This window comes from Cuculus canorus, chromosome 1 (assembly GCF_017976375.1).
Source record: "Cuculus canorus isolate bCucCan1 chromosome 1, bCucCan1.pri, whole genome shotgun sequence".
Lineage (NCBI taxonomy): Eukaryota > Metazoa > Chordata > Aves > Cuculiformes > Cuculidae > Cuculus > Cuculus canorus.
The window spans coordinates 49,525,669-49,546,445 of record NC_071401.1 but is presented as its reverse complement, the minus strand read 5'-3'; the positions used below and the strand labels follow the sequence as shown (position 1 = coordinate 49,546,445).

The following is a 20,777-nucleotide window of genomic DNA, read 5'->3' as shown; positions in this document are numbered from 1 at the left end:
ATACTACACGTAAGTTTTAAGGGCATCTGCACAAAACTATATGTCTCCTTTCACTTTGTACCAAAATTATAAATGTATCTGGTATGATATTTCATAAAAGTTCCATCTGAAGAGGTCCCAAAATATTTTAACAATCTAAAAGTGGATGCAATTCACCTGCCCTCTCCCAGCCCCCAGGGAATAACACCCACAATACGGGCAAGGCATAACCCTCCTTCATGAGAGGAAAAAAACCTTGGTAAACTAAAGACAAATCGAAAATTCAGGTAGTGGGACAGTTAAGCTACCCTGTTTAATACTCTGCATTTATGAAAATTGCCAAGAATTGGGTAGGGTCTGCCAAGCTACAACTTTATGATTCATCTCAAGGATGGTGCCTTGCCAAAGCATAAATAAAGCTGCTCTAGAACGGGTTCAGGGCTAAGGAAAAGGATATTGCATCTTAAAAAATTCAACAGCACTACCTCTGTGTGATATTGGTATTAATAATGTTAAACACAAACTGTTAGGCCTAACTCCAGGCAGTCAATGTGTAAACTTGTGGGGACATTGAATTAAAAGCCTCTATGTCATGTCATGCTCAGATCCGCAATAATACACTAAAATGATAAAGACTTTGAGAGAGGTATGTAATAAAATACACAGCTGAACTTCTAAGGAAGACATAAATTATTCCTATGTAACCCTGTGGCCAAAATATAAAATCCTCCTTGAATTTGTGTATAATTGCTTTCACAATCGATCATGCTGGGTTAGTGACAGTATCCTAAGGGGAGGTGAAAATAAACACTGATAAACAAACCCATCTCTTAGTGCAATGCTCTGAAGTTTTCTATAAAAGCTCAGTTCCATTAAATGATTATGAAAATGGTAAGTTTTTCTTGTATATCCAAATTAAACAGTCATATTAAATAAACCCATCTAAACTAAAAATAAACTAAATAAATATGCAAATATCATAGCAACTGTTAGTATAATTATTAACACTCTAAGACGTTTGAGACATGGAAATAAATAATATAAACATTTAATGAACAACATGTAAGCACATTACAAGGTCTTCTTCATTTTTACTTCGCACTGCAAAATTTGCTTTCCATGAATTTTTACATGAGCAGAAGTTTCTCTGCCTTCATATAAAAATATTCAGAAACAAAGGTTTTTAAATTTATAAACAGAGTAAACTACTTTCTTTGAATGTATTGCCTCAATCAACTTTATCAGGCCACTCAAAAATATTTTCATAATTTAAAACCAAAAAGTGAGTTCCTCTTACACAGGTACTATTCCTTTCAATGTATCTTTCAGTGTGCACTTCCAAACTGATGATTTTTAACATAATTGTTTTATACATATTAAAAAAGCATCTTAAAAGACTAAAGAAAAATATTAAAACAAAATTATTAAAATTAAAGCTTTAAAAAGCATTTAGAAGAAAAATATCAGTATTTTGACAATTTTGACACCAAAAGAATAATGAAAAAAATTATTCTTTTTCATCACTTCTAGCTCAAAGAAGTATCTCATAGGAAGGCAAAAGTAGCATCGACTTGCTTTCACCAGCTGTTTACACCTATTGCTTGAAGGGAAAAATGCAAAACTTAGAAGTGACTTTTAAAGTTGTTCTTTATCTTCATTCTTTTCATTTTTCTAAATTCACAAATAAAATCTAGTTTCTAAGAAGAAATTGCACAATCATTTGTCTATGTTTTCACCAAAAGTATTATTTAAAGTTAACTCTCCTTTACCAGCTATCCAAAATTATATCTGAATGAAAATAATGTGGTGAATACCTATACATTTCAGCTAGCATTTCAGGCTATGTGTGATGCAACAGGGTACGAATCTCCCATTTATTAGTTCATTCAATTCCAAACACAGCAAAATAATAACTATTATAGCATGAGTCCGAAGGATCCTAGTTTTATATTTTATCTTACTTGTATACATTGTTAATGGTTTCATTTGTCAAAGAACTGAACAAAACTGTCCCAAACATGGCTCTTTCTCTTGAATGTTTCATTGAAAACTGGAATTTACTACAAATAATGTGATACTAATTAATATTTTTATTGGGCAAAGTAGTTCTCTGTAGATTAATATTGGCAAAAAAAAAAATTCTTCTCTCCCACCCCAAAATTGGAATTTTATTTCCAATTTTTCTCTGTGGATTATTAGAATCTTTTTCATTCACTCTCCTAACATCTTTTCTACCTTAAAATCCTACATGTCTTTAGCTAGATTAAAACTTTTATTCCTGACAAGTAATTTTTCATGCATTTTTTATTAGTTCTTGATCATAATATTTAGTAAATATATATCACAACACTTTGGATCTATAAATCAAACAACAACTAAATGCTTTAGCTCAGCGGTGCTCGAAAAACTGAGGGAACTGGACAACAAGACATGGTATTTCTTTGATCTTAGCCAGACAGCAACCCAGATTTAGCGATGGAGTTGTATGAAATGATTCATTAATCTCAATGCACGTCACAATAAGCAATAACAAAAAAAAAAAATCTACTCCATATAACCTCAAGGTAAATATCTCCAACATGAAGCAGACAATCCTGTCAGGCAAGGAATTTATCTCTTCTCCTTACAGAAAGATAAATGATTTCCCAGGTCCCCTTTGAGACACCCAGGCAGCAAGCAGAGAAGAGAAATCCACTACTTCCTGTATTTCTATAGCATTTTATCTACCCATTGTCACTTAATAATATTACAGGAGCAGTCTCAGCTTCAGATGCTTTGCAAACATGTTTCTCGCATCCTTCCAGACCACACTTTTGTTTTAAACTGCATGATAGAAAGCAGAAGTGACCCATAATGTCCAGAAACACCAGCAGAAGACTGATGCTGCCTGTCTGTAGGTGCATTGGACATGTTACATCTTTTTAACTCCCACTGCAGCGATACAGGTAGACAGACCAGCAACTACCCTTATCCTTTACAACCCATGTAGGCCTGTTTCTTCCCACATGAAAGAGAAAGGAAATGGCAAGAAAATACAGGGGGGAAAAAAAAAAAACAAACCAAAAATCCAACAAAAATCAAAACCCCACAAACAAATAGGATGAGAGTAAATGACCTCACCAAAGAGTTCCCAGCTCTCATGATTTTATTACATATTTTTTACTACTAGTTCTCCTAAAGTCCTAGCCACCACGGGCAGATACAATATCTATTTCATTTTAAACACCCTTACTTTGGGGGGCGGAACAAACCAGCAAACTTCAACATGGATTAAAATGAAGGGACAGTTCAAGATCTCTAATGATTTCTATTGATCTCATTTTGCACCTTGACTTCTGATGACAAACAGTTTAGCATGACAAACCTGCAATGACCCACTGTTGAAAGAATTATTCTGACTTGTAGTTACTGGAGGTTGTCACTAACATTTCAAAGATTTTGTACTGAAGGACAAAGCAACAGCTTCTCAAGTCTGTCTTCCAAGCCACCTGCATGGCAGCAGCCACTGGCAGCCCACTTTTATTGCTTTTTTCCCCTTGTCAGTGGCCATGGCAGGATGCATGATTACAGTTAGCATGCACACTCTGTCAGGAATTTTTCTGATGTCCTCAACAAATACAGAGTTTAATTAAGATGTCTCCTCTTCTCCCTAGGATAGCAGCTACAAAAATGGCTTTGACATTAACTCATGACAAGCTGAGTGCAGCTGTTGTTTTGGAACAATTATGACACCTAATGTTTTGAATTAAGAATATTTTATGTTGACAAACAGAATGGTTTTAGCATCTCCTTCCCTACCTTGACAGGCTGCCAGGACAGATATCTTTGAAATTTTATGGGTTTAAAATAAACAAGGGGACAAAACTCATTGAATACAGGTATTAAGGATTTTATATTTGTGTTTAGAGATCGATGAACATACAATGCTAAAAGAACAATGGTGAATATGGCCATTGTATTTTAACACCATGAAAAATGAATCCCTTAGCATCCACTGGAGATTTAATTTTTAGCTTTTACCACAGGAGAGCTTTTTTTGCCTGTTATTGTTTACTTACTCCCTCTTTTCAGAAAGGATGCTAAATAAAAGGCTGTATGAGCTGACAAGAAAATGCTTAATGGTGGGTTAGTCTCATATCAACTCACATTCCGATGGAGAATAAAGTGTTCTATGCAGTCAATTACCAGTCTGTCACAAAACAAGTTGCTCAGTGAGTCAAATGGAAGCCAGTATTTACAGGTACATTCTGCTCGGTTAACGTAGCATGAAACTCATGTTAACAACTGGTACTCCAGGTCCTTCATGTTTTACTTGCCCTTTATTCTTTGCATTTGCCTCCTGTCATTTTTCCTTTTGGATATTTCAATACTCAAAATAGCACTCGTGCCAGTCCAGAATAAATCAGTCACCTTTTTAATACTTTTCGTGCACCGGTAGTTGCCATTACTTGACTGTCATTTCTTGGTCACTCACATTAAAATCAGCATCTGTTAGGAATCTTCTCCCATATCTATTAAACTTGATTTTAAATATCAAACCCAACTATATTCTGTATTTGAATTAACAACACATCAAACCCCTAAAACGCTGCAATGCCCAGATTTCTAGTGAAGCTGGGAAGCAAAATGCCCATCAAAGGCACAGTGTCTCACCCATTCCAGGCCCGTCTTCCAGTTAGTTCATAAGACCTGGGACATGTAAAAGGACATTTTTCCTGACTCCACACAAGAGAGTGCCCTGACAATAGCGTGATGTGGACTTGGACTGGGATTCTTGCAGTCTCTCTAGCTGAAGCCACTCTACTTTTTATAATAATTAACTACTCACCACAGGCAGGATTAGAGCTCGTGCACAAGACCACAGTTCAAGGCAGACTCCAGCCCTTCACTGACTTCTGTACAGAAACTTATTGATGCTTCAGATTAACATTTGAATACTATCCAAAACTTTAAACATGTGTCAGTACTAACTAATATCTTAGAAACATTTTTCACTAAGTGATTCCGATCCAGAAGAAGGTACCAAATCTCATGTAAAAGGACATTCTCTTTTTGCATTCTCATTCCAGTATTTCAGTTCCTGCAGTAATGCTTTACCTAGTTTCCAAAAGCTGTCCTCTTCTCAAGTACACTGTTTACATTTAATTGCAACAGTACTCTAACAGGTACAGTCAGCAGTGATGACTGCATCACACTCCATTTGCCTTGGTTTTGGCAACTTTTGCATCATCATTCCAGCACATAAAAGTGCAGGATTCTCTGGTATGCATTTTAGACAATCACAAAAGCAAGCTTCCTAAAGCAAGTACATAGCCACTGGGGAGTTAAAAATGCAGAATTTTGCAGTCATTTAAAGGTGATAAAATCCTTAATATGCATCTGAAACCATAACATTCCTTTATTACTAAACTCTTCAGCTGTTCTTATGATACAGCTCTTGCATTTGAAAGCTTTATATACTCCTAACTTCTTTATTATTTTGACCATCCTGTCACCTGGTGTCTCAATGTTTTGAAGTTTCTCATCATGTTGTTTTTACTTTCTCTCATTGCTAATAGGAAGTGCTAAAATATAGAAATTTATGTAGTGGTGCACTCTGATTTTAATAATTTTTAATAACATTTCTAATATCTTATAATACACACCAGAAAACTAAAATTTAATTAAAAACTTGAAAGAAAAAATATTGAAAAGAAAGTTTTGCTCTATTCAGGACAGAGGGGAAAAGGCTATAATGTGAACTCTGAAAAGCAATAGCTTCCATTATTCCCTGTTCCCATAAGTAATAATAGTACTTATTCTGAAACACGGTGGCTTTGTGAGCCTGTTTCTCTGTGCTCACTTATTTTTCTGTCCTCACGATGATTACAGGGCACTCAAATTCAGTGTTTATTTTTAACTCTACTTTTTGTCTGTTCATGCCTCACATCATAAGCTTGTCTCCCACAGAACCTCGCTTTGAGAGTACATTTAAGAGAGACAGAGAGTGCTCCTATGTTCCTGCACTGTCATTGTCATCGGCACTTCCACAGCATTTATGAAATTTCTTGGTAAACTATGAAAGTGGGTTGGAGTTCTGCAAAATGGTTGCTTTTCTTGAAAGCACAGCATCGTTCCCTTTGTGCCGGTGTCCTTGCCTTTCTACTGCAAATGCTTTTATGTTAACTGCAAAATGTGCTCCCTTCCGTTTGTGTGTGTTGACATTTTGTCTCTAGGCCTTACAATGCATTTCAAACTACATGAGACTTGCTTCTTGATATGTGGTTTTCCTTGAACTAATTTGATTGTCAATAAAATTACAGCAACTTGGTTTCTAGCTGGGATAATTTATATCTGTTCAGATTCACAAGATGATTGGATTTAATAGACTTGTTTACAGCATAATTGTTAACAGTCTCTTCGACCAGCCATATTATTCCTGGAGGGTATTGGAAGGCAAAGAGGTTTAGGATGATAAGAAAATATGTTGTTCCAAAATCACAACTTTACATGGGTATGGTAGTTTGATTTTAGTAACTTCATTTAATAATTAGTATTTCTCTTCCTACTGGACTATATTGTACATTTCTGATGTTTCTTATCTTGCAACACATGGATTTGTTGGGAGATTTCTCCCTAGATATTGCCTTCCACTGTTGACCCATATTCCTTCTAATGCACGAAAATTTAATAATCTCTAATTTCTCATTATCTAAAATAGCTGGTGTTACACACAGGAATACTGAGAAGTAGCTAAAATCTACTCTCAGGCTTACTTATATAGCTCTAGCTACAGTTTAATGCATTTAACTGTTAACTGACAAGCATCACCTTCTGCTAATATTAAAAAAAAAAACACCTTTGCAACTATATTCACTTTCTCAAAGTTTACCTCAAAATGCTAAAAAAATCTATTGTCTAAAATTGCCTGTTATAGCAGTCTTGCTATTACAGTTTTTATTTGGTTTTTGTCTTACTGGATCTTCTTGACTTAGATAAAATAATTCTCTAGTATTTACTTTAGGACTCCTTCCTATACCTGTACATCTCAGTTCTACCTGGTATTTTCTTGCTTCTGAATTTTGAGAGTAAAACATTAACACCACACAAAATATTGCTTAACATTTCACTTTAAAATAAATACAATAAGAAACAGATCCCAGATTTAAGTCATTCCTGGGTCTTCATTTTTGCAATAGTCTCCACTTTGTTGCCTTCCCATAAAAAGACTCTGTAAAAGACCAAACTTTATTTCAGTCACATTCAAAAAATACAAAGGCACCATAATGTGACAGCTTCTATTGCCATTTAACTTGTGTATAGAATTTGACTAATGCATTGCCCTTTGAATCAGTAAATACATGAGTTTTAAGAATGAGATTTCTCTGAAGATGCCACTGAATGTTGAAAGCACAACATGATGGGTACATAGACGACCTCTCCAAATATAACTGAATATATTTTACATAACATCTAAATTATTGAAGAATAACATTATGTTTATTTTTAGTTTTGACTATTTGTCTTCTTGCACGCTGCATCATAAAGCAATGAAATATTTGAAGTCAGCTTCTATTTCTTTCACAAACTGACTTAGAATTAAATTTAGAAAGCATCTAAAAATATATATAATAATATATATTAATAATATTTATATAGTAATATCTATATTACCATCATGGTAATAGTCAATGGAGAGAGGATAACAGGATAATTTGCAATGCTAAGTATTAAATCTTAAACTACGCTCCATTCTCTATTTTTACTTACAAAAACTTTACATAATACTGAGTCGCAGGGGTCCTTAATCTGTTATTACTTCCCTTAATTCTTGCCAGAATACATAAAAGCTCACAAAATGAAGTAGTATATTCCCTCTGTTTAGATACGCAACAGCATAACTTCTGAAATCTGCACCTCAAGAACATAGTGTATTTGACTTACTTTTACTTTCTTGCCAATGACACAAATAACGGAGGAAACCATTTGTATTACTTTCTAGAAACCTTACATTTTCATTTACTGACTAGCCTCAAAAGTAGAGGTAAACATACTAACTGCACTGCCAATGAACTGGGACAAAGAAGTTTTGACCTAGTTAAGAAATGATAACTAGGAACTGCAATATCATAAAAATCATAGAATCATTTAGGTTGGAAAAGACCTTTAAGATCATTAAGTCCAGCCCATAACCTATCACTGCCAAGTCCATCACTAAACCACGTCCCTAAGCACCATGACCACACATCTTTCAAACGCCTCCAGAGATGGTGACTCAACCACTTACCCGGGCAGCCTATTCCAATCCTCGACAATCCTACCACGAAAAAATTGTTCCTAATATCTAGTCTAAACCTCCCCTGGTGTAACTCAAGGCCATTTCCTTTCATCCTATCGCTTGTTGCTTGGAAAAAGAGACCAACATTGACCTTGCTACAACCTCCTTTCAGGTAGTTGTAGTGAGCAAAAAGCTCTTCCCTCAGGCTCCTCTTTTCCAGATTAAAAAACTCCAGTTCCCTTAACCATTTGTCATAAGACCTGTTCTCATATGGTATGTCACAGACTCATTTCAGGACAAACACTCTTGATTTTCTTTCATAGCTGAACAACATAAAGGCTTTCCTGGTTTCAGGTGCAGCAGATTCCAAGTATCTCCTAATGTAGCAGTCTCAATTTTTACTGCCACCACTACAAACAGATATATTACTACATTTTACAAAATTAAAAAAATAAAATCACAAATTGTCATTTCCACATTAGCTGGGTTGAGCAGACAGATCTGTGATTCCTGCAGGTTTAAGCACATAAATCAGAAAGTCAACAGAAACATGACTTGTTCTTTTTCATCAGTACTGACAATTTAGTCCACAAAATAAAACAATAAAAGCATTAAGTTGTGACCAAAGACACATAAGCCTGCTGATACTTAAAAAAAATCACTCACAAAGAAGTAAAGAAGTACCAAGGATGTTGATCAAATAATCACATTTTAATGTTCGGTGTTGTTCAAAACATTGCATGAACATTATTGCTCCTTTTCTTCATATCTGACAGAAAGCATTTACTATGAAAAATATGGATCAATAAATAGACTTACAAACTTCAAAAAAGTGGAAAAGTCAAATATTTCCTTAGTAGAACATTATGCATTTTTACATATTATTTAATTCTTATGCTTTAACATAAATCCTGTCAAATTGCGTCATTCATCAATATTGTCTGAATAGATTTATTTTCAAAGATATAAAGTCCGAGCAAAATGTGAACTGTAAAATGCAAACCACTTTTCAGTCCTCTTCATGAACACGTAATATTATTGCAGACATAGGACTCCAAAGATATGTGGCCAGGATGAAAGCAAAAATGATTGTGAAATGGATAATCCTATTTTGAAAAGGAAATAAGTGTATTTCCATATTTGTTATTAGTTAGGAACAATCTTTATTGTTTCTGTATAAAGCAAGATTACAGAGGTCCCATCAGACAAGTTGAAGCTTGCACTGTTAATATGAATAAAATTATTTATTTATAAAAATATTTATTTATGTAGCAAAACGTGAATCCACTGGCATTAATTCATACGGAAGATCTACAAAAGATTTTTTAATATCATTATTCATAGCGTACCATTAATAATTATTTAACATTTTCACAAAGGGTTGCTATTTTCAGTTTAATGTGTAAAATCTCTAACATCAACTGAAATAAAAGCAAGGCAATATCACCAAAAAAAAGTATAATTGAGGATATTGTCCAGAGAAGAGCAACGAAGCTGGTGAAGGGGCTGGAGAACAAGTCATACGAGGAGTGGCTGAGAGAGCTGGGTTTGTTTAGCCTGGAGAAGAGGAGGCTGAGGGGAGACCTTATTGCTCTCTACAACTATCTGAAAGGAGGTTGTGGAGAGGAGGGAGCTGGCCTCTTCTCCCAAGTGACAGGGGACAGGACAAGAGGGAATGGCCTGAAGCTCCGTCAGGGGAGGTTCAGGTTGGATATCAGAAAAAAATTCTTCACAGAAAGAGTCATTGGGTACTGGAACAGGCTGCCCAGGGAGGTGGTCGAGTCGCCTTCCCTGGAGGTGTTTAAGGAATGGGTGGATGAAGTGCTGAGGGACGTGGTTTAGGGAGTATTAGGAATGGTTGGACTCGATGATCCAGTGGGTCCTTTCCAACCTTGTGATTCTGTGATTCTGTGATATTTTTTTTTTTTAATCAAATGATACACCCAAGAAATGTCATGAGTTATTGGAAGCAGATTATTAAGAACTACATGAACCAGAAAATAGCAAGACATACTAAGTATTTCCATTGTTCTTCCATTTTCACAGTGTAACTAAGTGCTACTCCACAATGCAATTTAACCAGGGACCCACTGGAGAAATAGCAGACATTTTCCTACACTTCATGCTACCACACGCACAATTTATTTACAAGAATGCAGTGAGATGGAGAGACAGAAAGAAAAGAAAAGCACGGCTGTTTTGGTTGTCTGAGATCACGTTTTCCCTAAATCCTCCTTGTGAGAAAGATGAGAGTTCAGCCTACAGATTGCAAGGCCACATAATCTGTGCTATTAAACACAGTACATAAACCTTAAGAGAAGCAGCTTGGAAAACTGATCTTCAGCCAGTGCAACAAGAAAATAATCCCCCGTACTTGAAGAATACAGTCTGCACCATTTCTTATTCAGAAGTAGAGATTTGATTTTTCTATCATCAGTATGACAAAGCCATGCCTCTTCACTGGTGGTGCTCCCTGCTTTATTTGGAGTTCGAGGTTAACTTGGGCCACAACGTTTTTTTGTTGTCTCCCCTTTGCTGCTGTCCAAGAAAACTTGGAATACATAGAAAATAAGCAAACTCTTATGAAGTTATATGACCCCAGGAACTTTAAGGAAAGCAGTAGACTTTGACATTGACAACATAGGACAGATCACAGAAAACTGTGACAGACAGTCACTCAACAAATTCATTCTGAGGGACCTCAGCACAAACAGCCTTACTTCTCTGGAACTGCTCTTGCTTTGAGACTGAAGCTAGCAAGAAGAAAAAGGCAATAAGTGGCAGATTATTTATCCCACCTAGATTATTCTGGCTCTCTTGGAAAAGCTATTTAGTCCAGATATTTAGTTGCTAAAGAGAAACTAAAGAGAATTATACTCATAGCATCTATGAGAAAACGAGCAGAACCAGTTCAGATCGACTTGATTATTCAGTAAGGAGTGAGTCGAGTCTTTCATGATATAGTGGAGACACAGTCAGTAGACACTACCCCAGCTTCTCATTGGTGCCATGAACTAAACCTACTGTTCACCTACAAAAATCAATCTATTCTGTAAAGTCTCAAAAGATTGCAAATGTCTGCTAGGTATTGGAGGAGTTGAAAGCTGGTTCATCCTTTGGCAGACACCTGCCTGAAAATACATCAAGAAACGCTGACAGGGATTTTAATCTCTAAACCTAAATTTTATTACAACACAAACCAGAACAAATAGCTTTTAAATATGCAACCTGAAAGTGAAGTAAAAACGAGCAAGATTTTTATAAGGAATCTCCGATCCTATCTAATACTTTCTTGCAGTGACTTCATGACCTGTTTTTTCATCCAGCATTGCCTTCCATCCAGCTCACTTACCATGAACCATACATCCACCACCCCTACTTTTTTTAACCTGTTCAAGTGGCAGGCTCTCCTTGCCCTGTTTCTCAAACTCTGTCTTTCACTCACTACCTGCTTTACTCTTCTGTACAGCATTGTTTCCCAGTTGTGTGCTTCTAACTATGCTGAGCAGTCCAGAAGACACAAAAGGACAGCCCTCCTCCCTGCAGCCCAATCACATCTTAACTTTAATAACAAAACATATTTGTAATCTTAAACAAATAAAATAAACATGCCATCAGCCAGACATATCCTCCTTGGCAAATTTATAGAAACACTCAGATTCTCTTCAGGGTAACTATGTGCTTAGCAGAAAATATGAACTCTAACTTGTAGCTAGCAGGAAATAATATACAGTCTGTAATTTCTGGTTCTATACACGGAAGTCTAACAGCACATTGAGCCAAAGCCACCAGCAGCATCATATGCTTTTTGCAGAGTTCTGAGTCATATTGAAGATCAATGGCAGTTCTGAATGTGTATTTTCTTCCAAGACGTGTAACACAAAACTGGTAAAAAAAAAAAAAACCCTAACTAAAACATATTCCTTAAGTCTCTTGAGCTGCACCACTTCCATGATGATGGCTCCTCCTTTCAATGTCAACTTGGCCAAAAACAGTTATATCAGCATCATTCCTTGTGAAGTTTGGTATCATCTCTTAATTTATTACAGACGCCCAATTATGTGTGTGAAGATACTAAATGAAGCCAATCCCAGACCTGTCATCGGAGATCTGCCAATAACATAACAAGTGATATTCCTCTGACCAGGTACGGATATTTGCCCCTGAGCTAGTGATCTTGAACTCCTTCAAGAAGGAGCAGGGAGAAACAGGCAGCTCCGAGTCTGATTTCCTTCATTCTGAAGGACATTGTCAAAAATCCACCTACTGAATTACACCCAAGACAGCTTATCCACTCAAAACATCTAGCATGTGCTCTTCAGACCTGTTCACCCCCTGGAGTCACTAATGCTCTTAACCCTCTGCATAAGACTTTCTTTCCAAGGACTCAGGTCTAGTCCTTGTCAGACTACCCTGTTATATCTAGACTTAGAGTCTGACCCAGGCAGACTCTCATTCACTCTTATATCGTGTTAGGAGACCCACCTATCCTATAAAAATGCATTTATATGGACACAACTAAATTTAAACTGATTTGCTTAGCATCCCGCTGACTTTTCTCACACCAGGGTTTCCACTCTGCCCTTTCATTCAAGGCTTGTGCCAAACACTGCATTACAAAAGATACATGTTCAACTAGTATGTTTTAAACAGAAATCAAAACCAATTTCATACTACAGATCTGTTTGCTTGTACTGCAGCAGTATCTGGTTAGCCCCAGTGAAGAATGAGGTGCTTCTGTGCAAGCCAGAATTCAGAAGAGCCAGCAGGTACGCTCCTAAGGAACAAATTACAACATTTTCTAAGTATTAATATTAAACTCTCTTTAAATCTCTTACATTTCCTGCACATTTATTATACCGACAAGTTAAATGTTATTTCAAGCTGAAAGATTAGAGATTGAAAAGCAGGAAATTTGTCCCCAGGATTTCCACAGCAACTTTTGCTTGCATCTGGTGATGCTGCAGTGAGAGCACTACTATTAGCCCATATTGCCAGGCAACTGCAACTAGTGGCACAACTTCTACTCTGTAATAATGTCCTAATGACAGCCTTTGGCTGAATGTTTCAGCTTTCTTTAGCTTCACAACCCCAGACATGAGCTTTCCACAGCCAGGGCAAGGCTTGTAGTTCAGGGGGGCCCTTTGGCTGCAGGATGGTCAGCAGGCTGGCACACTAATTTCAATTACATTTACATTTACTCAATGTAAAGAAATTGCTGCCTGTCCTGTTTTCCATTTCAACACTCAAGTGCTCTTACTCGGGATGTCCTATGCACAGTCCAAGGGCTGTTCCTCTACACCTTAACCAGAGGTGTTTCTAGTGCTTCATGAGTAATATTGCAGGTGCAATGCTGCACAATTCAGAATCATAATACATCTCCTGAGCATGGTTACATACACTTCAAAAATGACACGGCATAGCAAGAAATACCTAACACTTTTACATTTTATCAGGACATAAATTCAAGCCTAAGTAAAGAGAGGGAAAAAAAAAAAATCCAACCAAAAAAACAAAAAGGACCAAAAGGGATATTACTAATTCAGAAAGTTGTCCAAAATTAATCTACTTCCTTTTCAGCCAAGCTCATATTACAGCGGAAGTCCTTGTTTATTTTTCAGAGGCTTTTGATGTACTTCTCTGTTTCTACATTCAAACATAGCAGAAATCTCTGACATAAATCTTGTTCCAATTTGACACACAAGCCAAACTCCCTTTTCTGCACACAGAGGGGAGGGGTATGTATGGGGCTTGATTAGGCTTTATTAGGTTCTTCAGTAAAATCGGTGTCAGTGTCCTCATCAACCGGGCCTCACTTGATTTTTCTAAGAAATTATTTTTAGCTGAATGCAAAATGTGGGTTTAACAGGGAAGGGAGAGGAGGAAAGTGGGAAGAGAAGTTAAAAGCTCCCATCACCTTGACCAATGCACTGTCAGCTGCGTACTGCCATAAAACTCACCTGCTATCTTTTTTAGCATTTACTTTGCAGACAAACCAGCAATCTGCCACTTTATAATCAAAGTGTCGCTTCAGCTGCTTCTAGAGAACACACACAACAGAGAAGGAAACCCAAGACACTGGAAAGCAGCTGGGCAACATCTTTTCTTTCAATGCAGATCCTGAAGATGCTGGGCCCTTCCCTACCTATGGAAACCATACAGCCCTTGCCACTGTATTGTCAAAGCAACACAGAAGTTTTTCATCAGGTTCTTCCTTGTTGCAACAGGAAGGAGAGGAGTAGTGGCAACTCATGTTACTGAGAACGACTGACAGACATAGCTCAGAATCTATTTACACTGTATGACTTCAGGTTTCTAAGATGAGCAACCTCATTCGCGCTCTGAAAGGTCACAAACTACTCAGGGTGCCTGATGCTGAGGACAGAAGTCTGAAGTTTGATGATGAGACAAAGGAACTATGGTGTCACCCAGGATGTTTGCAACTGAAAAAGGACTTGGATCTGAGTGTTCATAGCACCAGTAACTGCCTGGAAGTAGGAAAGCTGGCCTTTACTTTTACCACCAAAACCAAAACTAGATTAATTAAAAGCTTTTCTGTTCTTTGCCAGTGTACCAAAGGGAGCAATAGTGTATTGCTGGCAGTTGAAGAAAATACTGGGTCACACGAAACCAAACAAAATAATCAACAACGTAGAGTTTAAATACTTAATCACCTGACAAACTAAATACTTAATTCAGCCAAAGAGTAAATAGCTCAAAGATGAGTGCAGTTTTATGATTTTAAAATTAAATTGCCTCACACTTGAAATAAAGACTTGCTTCAAAACTGGAAAAATAACAGTAATAAAAACTGTGAAATTCCTAGCTGAAAATAAAAGGCTTACTCCAGACTGCTTCCATGTTCACCCTTTTCCCCTACAAAGGGCAACATGATTAAACTAACATGTCTGTGAATACTCTTTTGTTGCTTTGAGTTCTACATTTTAGAATCAACAAGCTTACACAGAAAAGTACCTTTAAAAAATAGCCTTGTCCTACCAAATATCCCATCTAAATCAGATGCACACAAATCTTTTCTAATGGGAGCTAATAATGAACTAATAATCTTTCCTAATGAACTAATTGGATCAATATTGTGGCTTCTGGTTTCTACTACCAGAGTAGTTCTGATGTATGTGAAAGGACCGAAAACCTAAAGCCCTTGTCATAGATGTATGTCCTGTTTGGAAATACAGAGACACCAAGGAAGCAGAGTGTTACTACCAGATTCAAATTCTCCCAAGAGCAGAATCTACACCCTTCCCATTGGCAAAGTGTCATGCAATCAGAGAGAACAAATGCGCTCTACTGAATTTTCTTGGCTGCTTCCCGACTCCAGAAATACAGCTCTAATATAAAGACCCCTAAAGTTAGTTTTTAATTTCTGCCTAAAACTGCATCACAAGTTGCTACTGTATTTCTACTTTGCATTTCTTATTTTCAGAACATGGCTACTTTTGAATATTTTGACATATTTTTAAGGCCATACAGTTATCCAATGAAATAATTATTCAAGTTCAAACTAAAGCCAAGCTGCTTCCATTACATCTAGGTTAAAAAACTGCGATATCTACAAGATTTCGTGTGCATCCCGTTGATTACAACATTCTGTAGACTAATGAATAGAATGTTAAGCCAGGACTACAGCAGCACAAAGAAGGTAAGGATAACCCCATGGGCAAAGCCCAGAGGTCTCAGTCAGGAATAGAGTGTGAGTCAGGCTCCACTTCAGAGGGGCTGCGCTAGTCCAGAGCACTGGGGCACATTCCTGGAAGAGCAGTAGCACTGGCCTCATATTGCAGTCAGAGTAAAAAGACCCTCCTGCCAGCAGATCGCCAGGCAGAGTCTAAACACATCATCAACCTCACTTTATAGACAGCAAAACAGAAGCACAAAGTGACAATAAAAATGAGGTTTGCTGCATCCTAGCCAGGATGTAGATGCCCCTACCAGGCTAAACAAAAGAACTTAATATTACTGGAAAAGACAATTAACAACTGGATAGACAGAAACTGCTATTTACAAGCTTGTCAGAAGCCAATTAGTACCTTGAGTTTTACATTAAATTAAGTGTGTTTATTTGTGTAAAACAGTATTAATCCCACTGTTGAGATACATGGAAGGATTTTAATAGAGGAATTTGTGAGGGAAGTGAATGCAAGGGGAAAAGGCTTGCCACTCTTAATAAAATAAACAGATGTCAGTGCAAATAGACATCATTTATTAGAAGCTTTCTGTCCGTGTGGCAGAATGACAGCTTATAAAATCTTTCCCTAGCACTTTAATATGTAGTGATTAATGCAACTGGAAGGGTGGGGGGGGAAAGAAAGCCTTGTCAACACTTTATAAACAATTTAAAATAAAATAATCTGCTTTAAAATTCTGTGTTGGACTATTCATGCTAACTACTGGCTACGTGTTGCTCAGAATAAATAATTTCTCAGTGGAATTACCTCCTTTGAAAACTCACAAAACATTTTAATGGCAATGTTTGTACACTATAAATGGCTCTAAGACTTTTCTTAAACTCCTGAGACATTTAAAGCTGAGTAAACTGGAAATTAGTATGAAGATTACCTTATATAGTGTTGGGACGCCAGCAAAAATCTAAAGTGGTAAATATCTCCTAAATAACTGAACATTAGTAAATGCTTCAGGTTTCTTCCACAGAGATGTCTGTACTCCAGTGTTGTTAAAAGAAGATAAATGTTAGTGACGAGAGCTATAATTAAGATAATCAGAATTGTGGAATGGAGGAAACCACAGGTAAGCATTGGGGAATGCTAGACTTCAAAATCTACTCATCCCACCATAAAATGCTCCTCGTTCTTTAGAAATCCAGTTTCTCTGTGAGAGAAGAACCCGGTTTTCTCCACAGGTCTGCTGAGAACTGGAGACTCTGGGAAGCTGAGCTGCAACTGCAGTGCAATGGAGGGTCTCCGAAGGCTCAGGTACACAGCTCCACCAGGCAGCCTGCTGCCTGTCCAGGCACTGAAGACTGAGAGGCTTTCAAGAGGCAGAAGGTTTTGATTTGGGACCTATAGTACTATGCTGGGTCTCAGCTCTACTCATGCAGCATCTCAGGAACCAGAAGAAACCTACTTCTAGAGTAGACCCTATGACTAAAGTCATTAAGACTTCTAGAGCGTATATCTGATGTAGCCCTCCTAGGCTCCCTTCACAGCTAGGGGAGCCATCTATTTCAGAATGCCATAAATTACCCCCTAGAAATAAATATTTTTCATTAAGTGCATGACAGCCAAAATATGGACCCACAGGTTGCTCAAGCTTTGGCATCTACATAGCAAGAATCTGCATTCGGTCAGGTCAATCCCATCCAAAGAGTCTAGAGAAATGCCATGGCCATGGTCAATTGGTTGGAAAACACACTTTGTTTTTCATGGAGCTTCAGTGGAATGAAAATATCCTAGAAAAATATTCTGATGCAATCGTAAAGAACCACAACAAATAATCAATGATGTAATATGCGATTGCAATGAAGCACCTCTGAGAAATGCTGCAAGTCATCTGAATCCAATCAATATCAAAACCCTTTGACATGCCATCCCGAAGGCAGAATTTTTTCAAAGCTAGCCTTAAAGAGCATTACTTCATACTAAGGAGAATGGGAAAATGCCTGTGCTCAGTAACTCTGGTTCTCTCCAAAGAGCTTACGATTACTACTTTAAAGTTAGAAGTCTAAAGAAACTCATAGTACTAGTTAAAACTTTCCTGAAAGACACATTTGAAGGGAAATACATATGTGATATTCATATTTTAGTGGTTTTGAGCCCCAGCTGGCAATAGAGCCACATGGTACCTAGCCCCAGTGGGTAACAAAGAATCACAGCCACCTCCTCACATCTCCCCCTTCTGACTCCTGCTGGGGAGGCAAATTGAAAGAAACAAAGGCAACATTTGTGGGTTGAGATAAAGACAGGGAGAGATCATTCACCAATTACCACCACGGGCAAAACAGACTGACTTGGGGAAAGAAAACAACAATCTATTCAAACCCAAATACCAGAAAGAATAACTCCTCCCACTTCTCCCTTCTTCTAGAGCTTGAAATCTACTCCCAGTATTCTCTACCTCTTCCCACACTGTGGCACAAGGGGATTTGGAATAGGGTTTGAGGTCAGTTCATCATATATTGTCTCTGCTGCTCTTTCTTTCTTAGTGGAAAGACTTCTCACCCTCTTCCTCTGCTCTACTGCAGGGTGCCTTCCATGAGAGACAGCCCTCCATGAACTTCTCCAACGTGTGAGTCCTTCCTGCAGGCTGCAGTCCTTCTTGACCTGCTCCAGCGTGATTTCCACGGAGTCATAGCCTCCTTTAAGTGCCTCCACCTGAACCAGCATGGGGTCCTCCAAAGGTTGCAGGTGGACGTCCAGCAGGACTACTCATGGGCTGCAAAGGGACACCCTGCTCAACCATGGTCTCCTCCACAGGCTGTAGGGGAAACTCTGCTCATGTGTCTGAAGCACCTTCTCCCTCTCCTTCTTCTCTGACCTTAGTGTTCTCTGCAATACTATTTTTCTCCAGTCTGATGTCTGCATAGTTATTTTTCTTGCATCTGTCTGTAGGGCTGTTTCTCCCACATCTCACTTTGCCCTCTCTGCTGCACTGGGCTGGGCTGTACAGGGCTGACCAACCCAATGGTCCCTTGTTGCCCAGCCACAGGTGGTGGTAGGACAATGCCTCCCACCTTTCTCAGCTGCTGCTGCCCCCTTACTATTTTTTTTCTGCTCTTAAATATGTTATCACAGAGGTGTTACCATCTGCTTTGCCTTGGCCAGAGGTGGGTCCACCCCAGAGCCAGCTAGCCCTGGCTTCTGGCAGCTGCCTACAGAAGCCACCCCTGTGCTACCAAAACCATGTCACACAAACCAAACACATAGCAGAAAATGCTTCTAAGAGACTGAAGTGATCCCTTTTGGTCTGGGTATTTACCTAGCAAATATTCAAAGAACAACTGATGAAATTCAGATTCTTCCGTGCTCTGCACTGATCCTCTCTTAACCTCATCAATAAAGAATGAGCTTGAACCTCTGCAACTGTCCTACAGCTACCATCTCTCCACACTAGCAAACACCCTCTGATAATGTCCTGACATTGTTAACAAACACCAGTCACCTCCTAACTGTCTATGGCTATATATCTTGAAAAAGCTTTCCAGCTAAGATTAAGCAGAAAATAATGTTCCTGTCATGAAATACATTTTCAGGATAAAGCCCAGAGCAAAGCTTCCTTCAAGAAAAAATTAAGAAGAAGGGGAAAACAATACCTGAGATGCTCACACAGGAATAACTAGCAGGCTGACAATCAGTACTCACTGAAGATTCAGGTTAAAAACTTTTTGTCTGAATGAAGGTAAGCAGGAACTCAGACCTGAAATGTCCACATGGTAGGAGAGTGCTTGATCCACAGAGCTGCTTTAGGGAAGAGTATCACTACTGCTACAACAGCAACTGACTACCTCTAATTTAGCATACACAACCATGTGTGCACCATTCCACCCTCTCCAGCGAGGTGAAGCCTACTTATTGCTGTCATCACTCCTTATGTGAAAACACAAAATGGAACAAACCCTTCAAAATGTATATTCAGTAGAGCTACTAAAAATAAACCCTACATAAATGAAGCTATTTAATTTGTTAAAGCATACTCTTAAATAATTTTGCTAAACCATGCACCATATTCATCTCTGCTTCCTTATAACGATGACTAGAACTTTCTAACCCAACCCCTCTTGATGTTAAACCTAATACGTCTGCACCTCCCTATCTGAAGTTCGACGTTTGCTTATATTTGATAGTACAATTCCTCTAAGACTGTAAGCTAGAAGACCAGTTCAATGTACTGAAATCTGTCTGAATGCCAAACATGGCTCATTTCAGTAAGCATCCTATAAAACTTCCATCAACAGAACGATTTTAGTTAAATTTTAAATCAAGTCTGATTCTTTATGAGACAAATAATAACTTGATCATGGTTGTGGGTTTCATTAAAAGCTTCCATTCAAACAAAACCTTTCTGCATTTATTTCTAGTAGGCCAGTTTAATGATTCCATAGGTAACTTTCCTTATATTCAATGTGAATATGAATGTAAAGGCAGCTGTATTTTAGATACAACATTAACGTATAGAAAGAAAAATATTTGCAGAGAGTTTCATCTTTTGGAAAGACAAAATTACCTCTGTCTTTAATTACTGCAGAAAATATTTCTGTTCTTCTTTCAAAACTATGAACTAAGTAGCCTTGTATCTGCAAGATTACTTGGATGGAGGCATTTGTAATAATCTTTTTTCTCTAAAAGTTCATAAAATTAGTATGGGGTTGTTTAGCATGGAGGAGAGGAGGTTGAGGGGAGACCTTATTACTCTCTACAACTACCTGAAAGGAGGTTGTGGAGAGGAGGGAGCTGGCCTCTTCTCCCAAGTGACAGAGGACAGAACAAGAGGGAATGGCCTGAAGCTCCGTCAGGGGAGGTTCAGGTTGGATATCAGAAAAAAATTCTTCACAGTAAGAGTCATAGGG

The 20,777-nt window shown here is 37.9% G+C and overlaps 1 protein-coding gene across 5 annotated transcripts in view; it reads right to left on the bottom strand.

Annotated features, from left to right (window-relative positions):
• FGF14 (fibroblast growth factor 14) overlaps positions 1-20,777 on the bottom strand; it is a 402,889-nt gene that overhangs the window by 103,994 nt on the left and 278,118 nt on the right. The window lies entirely within an intron of this gene.